Source organism: Rattus norvegicus, chromosome 1 (genome assembly GCF_021556685.1).
Source record: "Rattus norvegicus strain SHRSP/BbbUtx chromosome 1, alternate assembly SHRSP_T2T, whole genome shotgun sequence".
Lineage (NCBI taxonomy): Eukaryota > Metazoa > Chordata > Mammalia > Rodentia > Muridae > Rattus > Rattus norvegicus.
In genome coordinates, this window is record NC_141534.1 from 262,009,407 (window position 1) to 262,018,969 (window position 9,563).

At 40.2% G+C, this 9,563-nt stretch overlaps 1 pseudogene; it reads right to left on the bottom strand.

The window, feature by feature from the left end:
- Positions 1-248: 248 nt before the first annotated feature.
- On the bottom strand, positions 249-2,196 carry Hspa8-ps17 (heat shock protein family A (Hsp70) member 8, pseudogene 17; annotated as a pseudogene).
- Between the last annotated feature and the right edge of the window lie 7,367 nt (positions 2,197-9,563).

Here is a 9,563-nt window from a genome sequence, read left to right on the forward strand (position 1 = left end):
TGTGTTGAAATAAACTTATAAAAATATTCCCAGCACTTTTCCTCCAAGAAAGACTAGGGAAACCGTGAATCTCAGTTGGTAGAGGAGGGGTTATCAAAATCCTTGTGTGAGTTTTTCTTTACTTTTATTTTTCTTTTTCTTTTTTACTGCAATTTACAATTTAATTTACAATTTAAATAGTTTTATTATTCCATGTTACTTGTTTTGGGTTCCTGTGGAAAAATGCTATACCCTCTACTTAGACTGACTTAATCCACCTCTTCAATGGTGGGGTGAAGAAGCACCACCAGATGGAGGAGCTCCCCCACCAGGAAAGCCACCAGGCATTCCTCCACGCATGCCACCAGCACTCTGGTGCAGCTTGGTAACGATAGGGCTGCAGACCTTCTCCAGTTCTTTCTGCTGATGCTCAAATTCCTCTTTCTCTGCAGGCAGTCTGGTTCTTATCCAGCCAGCTGATGACTTCATTGCACTTGTCAAGAATCTTCTGTTTGTTCTCATCATTGATCTTGCCTTGAAGATTTTAATCTTCAACAGTTGCTTTCATGTTGAAAGCATAAGACTCCAGTGAGTTCTTAGAGGAAACCTTGTCTCTCTGCTTCTCATCCTCAGCTTTGTACTTCTCAGCCTCTTGGACCATGCCCTCAATATCCTCCTTACTCAAGTGGCCCTTGTCATGGGTGATGGTGATCTTGCTCTCCTTTCCTGTGCTCTTATCTACAGCAGAAACATTGAGGATGCCATTGACATCAATGTCAAAAGTAACCTCGATCTGAGGAACCCCACGGGGTGCTGGAGGTATGCCTGTGAGCTCAAACTTCCCAAGCAGGTTGCAGTCCTTGGTCATGGCCCTTTCACCTTCATACACCTGGATGAGTACACCTGGCTGGTTGTCAGAGCAGATGGTGAAAGTCTGAGTCTGCTTGGTGGGAATGGTGGTACTGCACTTGATGAGGACAGCCATGACTCCACCAGCAGTTTCAATCCCAAGGGAAAGAGGAGTGACATCCAAGAGCAGCAAATCCTGAACATTCTCAGACTTGTCTCCAGATAGAATGGCTGCCTGGACAGCTGCACCACTGGCAACAGCTTCATCGGGGTTAATGCTCTTATTCAGTTATTTTCCACTGAAGAAGTCTTGCAGAAGTTTCTGGATCTTGGGGATTCTGGTAGAACTACCCACCAGGACAGTATCATGGATCTGTGACTTGTCTAGTTTAGCATCTCGAAGGGCCTTCTCTATAGGGTCCTAGAGGGTCCAGTGTGCCACGGAACAGGTCAGCATTCAACTCCTCAAATCGAGCACGGGTCACAGAGGGGTAGAAGTCAATTCCCTCATAGAGAGGACCAATCTCAATACTGGCCTGGGTGCTGGAGGAGAGGGTGCACTTTGCCCGCTCACAAGCAGTGCAGAGATGGAAACACCTGACAGCTCTCTTGTTCTCACTGATGTCCTTCTTATGCTTTCGCTTAAACTCAGCAATGAAATGGTTTACCACTTGGTTGTCAAAGTCTTCTCCACCTAAGTGGGTGTCTCCAACTGTTGATCTGACTTCAAAAATTCCATCGTCAATAGTAAGGACTGACACATCAAAAGTGCCACCTCCCAAGTCACAAACCAGCACATTCCTTTCAGCTCCAACCATCTTATCTAAGCCATAGGCCACAGCAGCAGCAGGCTCATTGATAATTCGAAGTACACTGAGGCCAGCAATAGTTCCAGCATAGTTTGTTGCCTGCCACTGAGAGTCATTGAAGTAAGCTGGCACTGTGACCACGGCATTGGTAACAGTCTTTCCAAGATAAGCTTCTGCAGTTTCCTTCATCTTTGTCAGAACCAATGAGGACACTTCCTGTGGGTAGAAACTTTTTGTCTCCCCTTTGTACTTGACTTGGACCTTGGGCCTGCCTGCATCATTCACCACCATGAAGGGCCAGTGCTTCATGTTAGACTGAACAACAGCGTCATCGAGCCTATGTCCGATCAGATGTCTGGCATCAAAAACTGTGTTGGTGGTGTTCATTGTAACCTGATTCTTTGCTGCATCCCCAATTAATCATTCTGTGTCAGTGAAAGTAACATAGCTCGGCGTGGTGCAGTTACCCTGGTCATTGGCAATCATTTCCACCTTTCCATGCTGGAAGACACCCACACAGGAGTAGGAGATCGATGCCAACTGCAGGTCCCTTAGACATGGTTGCTTGCATGTAGGCCTGGCTGTGCTGATGGCGAGACCACACAGAGACCAGAGAGCTGGCTCCGCGTTCAATGAGACCTGAGTCTTTCTTTTCTTATAAAAATTTGATATGATGTATTCAACTCTAAGAACTACTGTTCTTGGCTTGATCATCAATAAAACCTCCATCTACTATATACCCTTGTAATGACATTGAGAATTGTTCTAAACCAATTCATTGCATATTGTCTGGGTCACTATTCACATTTTCGGAGAAGGTCAACATAAATGATTGAATCGTCACCTCTTATTTCTACTACCCTACTCCTTAGTTTAAGCCCTCTGTGTTTCTATATGTGATCCTCTGTTTTGTAAATGGTGTAAATGTCAATAATGCAGCTTGGTTGGTTTCAATGCCTAGTGAACATGGAGTGCTCAATAAATCTTGGCTTAAAAATGATGAAGCCCAAGGTTTTCCTTTTCTGACTTTATGTATTTTACGTGGCATATGATCTTTCTATACATTTATATACATTGCAACCAGATTTCATGTACATAACATGCACATTTTTTTCATTTGTGTGTGTGTATATGTGTGTGTGTGTGCACATGCACACACATGCACACAGATGTATACATATTATTATAGAGTTTAGCCTGGGGTATTTGTTTGTTGTGTAACATGCACCTTATTTCCTGGAAAAGTCTCTCATTGGCTTGGAACTCCCTTATTAGCATAGATTCTCTGGACATTGAGCCACATGGATCTTCCTCTTTCTAAAACTCTGCACTGGGACTGAAAATGGTGGCATCACACTCAGACATTAACATGAATGATCACAAAGTAAATAATTTAGGGAATGAAATGTTCTCCCAGACTCAGATTTTCTCTTTCATGATATTGTTTCCACTCAATGGGGACATCGTAGTCCTCTACAGATATCTCTATCTACGACTTACAAATATTTTCTCCTGCTACAATTTCTAAGCACAATAAGGTAGTACCTTATACTATGTGGATGACATTAGCTAAAATAGCCAATAAAGGAGAGAGAGAACCTGTAGAGACATATCCAGAGGTTAGGCATGGCCTGCAATGGAGGGATGTGGCCACCCAACCATCTCAAAAATTTTAACACAGAGTTGGTCCTGCCTAAAGGAAATACAGGGACAAAGAGTAGAGCAGAGACCAATGGAAAGGCCATGCAGAGACTGTCCCTTCTGGGAATTCATACCATATGAGGACACCAAACCCAGACAATATTGCTGATACCGAGTGTGCCTGATGACAGGAGTCTGATATAGCTGTCTCCTGAGAGACTCTGCCATAGCCCAACCAACACAAATGCGGATGCTCACAGCCAACCATAGGGTTGACCATAGGGACCCTAATGGAAGAGCTAGGGGAAGGACTGAAGGAGCTGAAGGGGTTTGCAATCCCATAGCAAGAGCAACAATATCAACAACCAGACACCACCCTCCCACCTGCCACAGAGCTCCAGGGACCAAAGCACCAACAAAGGAGTACACGTGGAGGGACCCATGGTTCCAGCTGCATATGTAGCAGAGGATAGCCTTATCTGGCATCAGTGGGAGGGGAGGCCTTTGGTCTGGTGGAGGCTTGATGTCTGAGTGTAGGGGAATGCCAGGGCAGGTAGACAGAAAGGGGTAGGTGAATGAGAGGAGCAACACCCTCGTAGAAGCAGCGGGAGGTGGATGGGATGGGTGTTTTGTGGAGGAGAAACAAGGGAAGGGCATAACATTCAAAATGTAAATAAATAAAAATAACCAATAAAAAACGTAGTACTTAATAATCATCAAATTTGAATTTGACAGTATTATACAAGGCTCATTTTTCAGTACATTTAAAAATTTAAATCCTACATCTTTCATACAACATATTAATACTTTGCTTAGGCCATAAGTGTATCCCACTTAGGATGAAGTATGCAGGACACTATACTTCAAGTAAAATGCTATAACACAGGCAAAGAATATTAGCAGAGTAATATGCTAACTTGTTGGAGCACACATGTTAAAGAAAATCAAATATTAGAGTCAATCATGCTAAACAGAAACCTAGGTAAAGAGATTGACAGACCAGGAAAATCTTCAACAGCATTTTGGAAGAAATTATTTAATCTATTATGAGCTAAGGAATGTGAACAAAAGAAAAATTCATGTATGTCTATGCTCAAATATATATGAACATCCAAGATTAGGAAAGGCATATTTTGTATTGACATGAAATTGAAAATGTAAAGTCTTTCAAGCCATGTGTGTGTATATATATATGTGTTATGCATGTTTGTGTATATGTGTATTTGTAGATATTTCCACTTTAGTTCTTGTGTTTTATGGGAAAGTGTCATATGATTTGAAACATACTCTAAACTCACTGGTAATTTTTAGTGTAATTAATGATTTCAGACCTGTATGTCCAAGAATGATCATGTGATTTGTTTATGTTAGAAATTTGCATTCAAAAGAAAAATACTGATGACAATGGGGAAGAATTTAAGGTGGGAAAAGGAAAGAATTAAATTTATGGTTAAAAAGACAGTTACGTGCTTGCTTTTTGTGATTAATCTCTGTATCTTATGAATACCCACCATATGCAGATTACCATCTGGAAAACTAGCAGAGGAAAGCTAGAGGGATAATGTTTTATGGATCTCCATATTCCAATATCTGGTCTCCAAAGTATTATGAAATAAAGAACCAGAAATCCATCTTTCCCAACTTTCTGGCTCTCATTAACTAGTTTCTATTCTGAAACTCTGACCATGTCTCTGGCTCCCTGAAACATACAACTGAAAATACTTTTAAGTATTTTCTTAACATTATAAATATGATAATCTATTCACATTCATCAGTTTTAAAGACATATTTATTTATTGAAAATAGATTCTCCTCTCATTCAATACATCCAAATCATAGTTTCCCATCCCTCTACTCCTACCACTCCCCCACCTTCCCTCTGCCCCAGAATCAGTCATTTTTCTTTCCATTCAGAAAGGAGCAGGACTCCAAGGGTCAACAATCAAAAATGACAAAACAAGATACAATAAGACAAGGCAAAAGCCCTCATACGGAGGCAGGGAAAGACAACACAATAGGAGGAAAAGGATCTCAAAAGTAGGCAAAAGAGTCAGAGACACACCCACTCCCACTGTTAGGAGTCCCACGCAAACACCAAGCTGGCAGCCATAACATACATGCAGGAGCCCTGCTTCAGTCCTAGGCAGGCTCTGAGCTTGGCACTTCAGTTGCTATATGTCTGGGTCCTCTATTACCGTTGTAGATTCCAGGACATCTCCAACATCCCTCCTCCCAACACACCCATTCTAATTCCAGACAGCTTTTCCTCACTCTCTCACTCCACCTCTTCTACTTGCACCTGAATCCTACCCCTCCCCCTGAAAAAAATCTATTCTATTACTTCTTCTCAGGGAGATCTATACATTTGCCCTAGAGCTCACCTCTTCATCTCATCTCTTCATGTCTGTGGATTATAACATGATTATCATATACTTAACAGCTAACATATACTTATAAGTGAGTACATATCACATTTGTCTTTCTGGGTCTGGGATTACTTCACTCAGGATGAATTTTCTAGTTGCATCCTTTTCTGGCTTTTTTTGAATAATACTCCTTTGTGTAAAATGTACCACATTTTCTTTATCCATTCTTCAGCTGAGGGATATCCAGCTTCTGGCTATAATAAATAAAGTTGCTACGAATAGAGTTCATCAAGCATCCTCCTTATGAAGTATCCTTTGGATGTAAGGCCAAGTGTGGTATAGTTTGGTCTTGAGGTAGACTGACTCCTACTTTTCTGAGGAACATTCATATTGATTTCCATAATGGCTTTCCATTGCTGTGAAAAAACACCATGGTCAAGGCAACTCTTAAAATGTGTAACATTTAATTGGGGCTGGCTTATAGATTTAGAGGTTCAGTCCATTATCATCAAGGCAGGAAGCAGATCAGTATCTAGGCAGTCATGGGACTGGATGAACCAAGAGTTCTAGATTTTTGGTTGGATAAGACTGATACTGGACCAAACAAAAACAACAACAATAAAAACCAAAACAAAACAAAAGCAGCTGAGCAAACTCCAAACTCTGCGTCTCTGTCTGATGTCAAAGCTCTCTTCAAATCCCCAACTCCTTACATTTTTGTTGATTGCAACAAACTTGTTTCTCATGAGATGGTTCCATTCTGTTAATACCTTTCCTCAGGGGGTTTCCCACAGCTCTCGCATCTCTAGCATCCCTCCCTTCCTCCCTCTCTCCCACCCTCCCTCTCTTTCTTACCAGAAGAAAAAGATCATTTATTGGGGGATCATGCATCACTTCTTGGCCTCTGCCTTCCTCGTGGCTGCCAGCCCATTGCTCAGCTCCTCCCGCTTTCTCTTGGCCTGAATATGCGTGGCCACCCTCTTGATGAACTAGAGTGCATGCTTGTCTTTGGATACCTTGAGCAACTCTGTGGACGCAGCTCATAGGGCTGGAAGCCGCACACACCTCCTAGATCATGTCCAGCAAGAACTTGGTGTGCTTGGTGAGGTGCCCGCGAGCTGCCTGCCGGCTGTGTCTCAGTTTGCTAACATTCTTGTGGCCCTTGTTGTGGCCCAAGGCCACTGGGTAGCACAGGGCCATGGCTGCTGCTCTCCGATGGTGGCCAGCCCAGGAAGAAAGGCGCTGCGCAGAATCCTGGGCAATACCTGTTGTTCCTTCTTTTTAGTTTTTTTCTTTTATATGTGATACCAGTGGTTTCTTCTATTTTTCTCTTGACTTTTAAAAGTACATTATCCATATATTTTTATTTGTTGACAGTTTCATACATATATGCAATGTATTTTCCTCCCTAGTGCTGCCTCCAACTACAATGTCATCTTGTCCTACAAGAATTTTTATTTATTTCACATTCTATTGCGTGTTTTGTGTGTGTGTGTGTGTGTGTGTGTGTGTGTGTGTGTGTGTGTTTTGCATGGGATATGATCTAGCAAGGTATTCTTACTGGATAACTATATTTTTCAGAATCCTGGGTTGAAAATGACCAAATCGTCTCAAAACATGCAGCGTACTGAAGGCAGAAATTTTAGCCCTCTTAGATTTGGAGGCTCAGGAAGCAAAGGAGTCTATGCTTATCACTGTGCTACTTAAAGGAGGCCATTGCTGTCAAAGCAACAAGGAAACAACTCTCAGTGTAGCAGAGAGCTCTGAGGGAGGATAAACAGTCAGCCTGACTGTGTGCGGGCTTCTCACTTTGCTGCTTCTTACCCCTTCTCCTTTATTTATCTTTATGTGAATCAGCAGAAATATAAGTAACAAGTGACCAATCAACACAGCCCACAGCAGTGACGTTCTCCAGGTGAAGTCTACCTTGTATTTTGAGACAGAGTAGCTCATAGACTCGGAGGACTAAAGCCTATTCATTAGGCTGAGAGGCTTGCCTGGGAGCACCAGGGACATCTTCCTTCTCAACACCGGGATAATAAAATACACCACTCTATTCAGCTTTTTCCACGGGTTCGTGGCTTTAAACTCAAGTTCCTGGCCTTGCGATGCAAGCAATTTATTGACTGAGCACCTTAATCATTTATTTTTTAATCATCATAGATTCTATTTATTTCATATTGAAAGCAACAGTCATATTTTTCATGTTCTAAATTCTTCTTACAGTAAGTTTTTCTTGAACTATTGTATTCTGTGTATCTACTTGCTTAACCCCATCCTAACAACAGGACATAAATACGAATGAAATTTTCTAGAAAATACTAGCGTGATAGCGATACAGTATTGCCACATTTGGCCATATGTTTGTTACCGCTCATAGTAACTTCTTTCATTATGTCTGCTTGCTTTATTGGAAATGATAACTAGACTCATTTTTTTTTGTCTTATCCCTAAGTGTCAGTTTGGTAATTTGATTCCAAGAATATTAAAATAAACAGTTATAAAAAATCTGATATCAAATTATAGATGTAAATCTGGAGAAGAATGCCACTTTTATGTGATTCATTTAATACCATCTAATGAAATAATCTTTATTCTATTTTAAAAAATCTCTTTGTATGTCCTTTTATAACATATTGTAAAATCCTTCATATTAGGGGGTATGTAGTGCTTATTAAATTCACTTCTAACTCTTTCATGGCCTTTAGTTATAATCATAACATATTTCCATTTTGATTTATAATATGAGTAATTAGAATATTATGATTTGTATATTGGTTTTATAATTACACATCAAATTAAGTTGTGAATTCATATATATTATTTCCACAAGGGTATTTTTGCAATGCAGAAAGACTATAATCAATATTTGGTTAATTCTGTTTTTGACATGGTATGTCATTCTTTGAATTATATTACTTTAATTAGATAATGCGTACTGAAAAGCTGATTAATATTAATGATGGTAATTATCTATGCTCTGGTCTGCAGGAGCTTTCAGGTTTTACGTTTAAAAATGACTTTTGCAGGGGCTGGGGATTTAGCTCAGTGGTAGAGCGCTTGCCTAGGAAGCGCAAGGCCCTGGGTTCGGTCCCCAGCTCCGAAAAAAAGAACCAAAAAAAAAAAAATGACGTTTGCTGCTTCTTTGGAACAAATAAATAACATTCATAGTAAGCTTTCTATTTTAACTGTTTTAGTTATATTGAACTTTACTTAAAGGAAATTTGTTTTTCTTTAATTTTTGTTGATAAACTCTTCATTCCATGTATTTATACATCATTACCCTTAATTATAAGATATTGCTCATATTTTGATAGATTAATATTTAAAAGTTTTGGCATTCTTATTAAAATCTTAGTCTGCTCCTGGTATCCTGTTCTGACCTCTAGCTTATGATTTCTTTGAAATATTCATAAACGTACTGATGAATTATTTTTGTCCATAACATAACATAACATAACATAACATAACATAACATAGTTTAACTATCTGTTTCTTATTTAACATTACTTCTACTAATCTGCACTATCTTTATTCAGATATTAATTGTGTATGTGAATTAGAACCAGGGGGTGTTTCCATCCAGACAGAAAGTTTTCACCGTCTGGGCTTAATTTATAAGACTTGTGTGTACTTTACCCTCATCTACATCTACTTTTATGCTGTTACCCCACTTGCTTTGTTACTGTGGCTCTATTTGTGTCTGAAAAGTAGACCCCAGATGCAAACCCACTTTCCTAAACCAGGATAACCAACATAATTTACAGCCTAAATATCTGTCCTTATACCTGTAGGTAAGTGTCGGTCGTCCTTACCCCTCATCAAGAAAACCTTTCCTTGCAACAGATAGAAACTATTTCAGCAAACAACAACCAGTCAAAATGGAGAGTTGTGGCGTTCGGAGCAAGTGGTCCGTCTA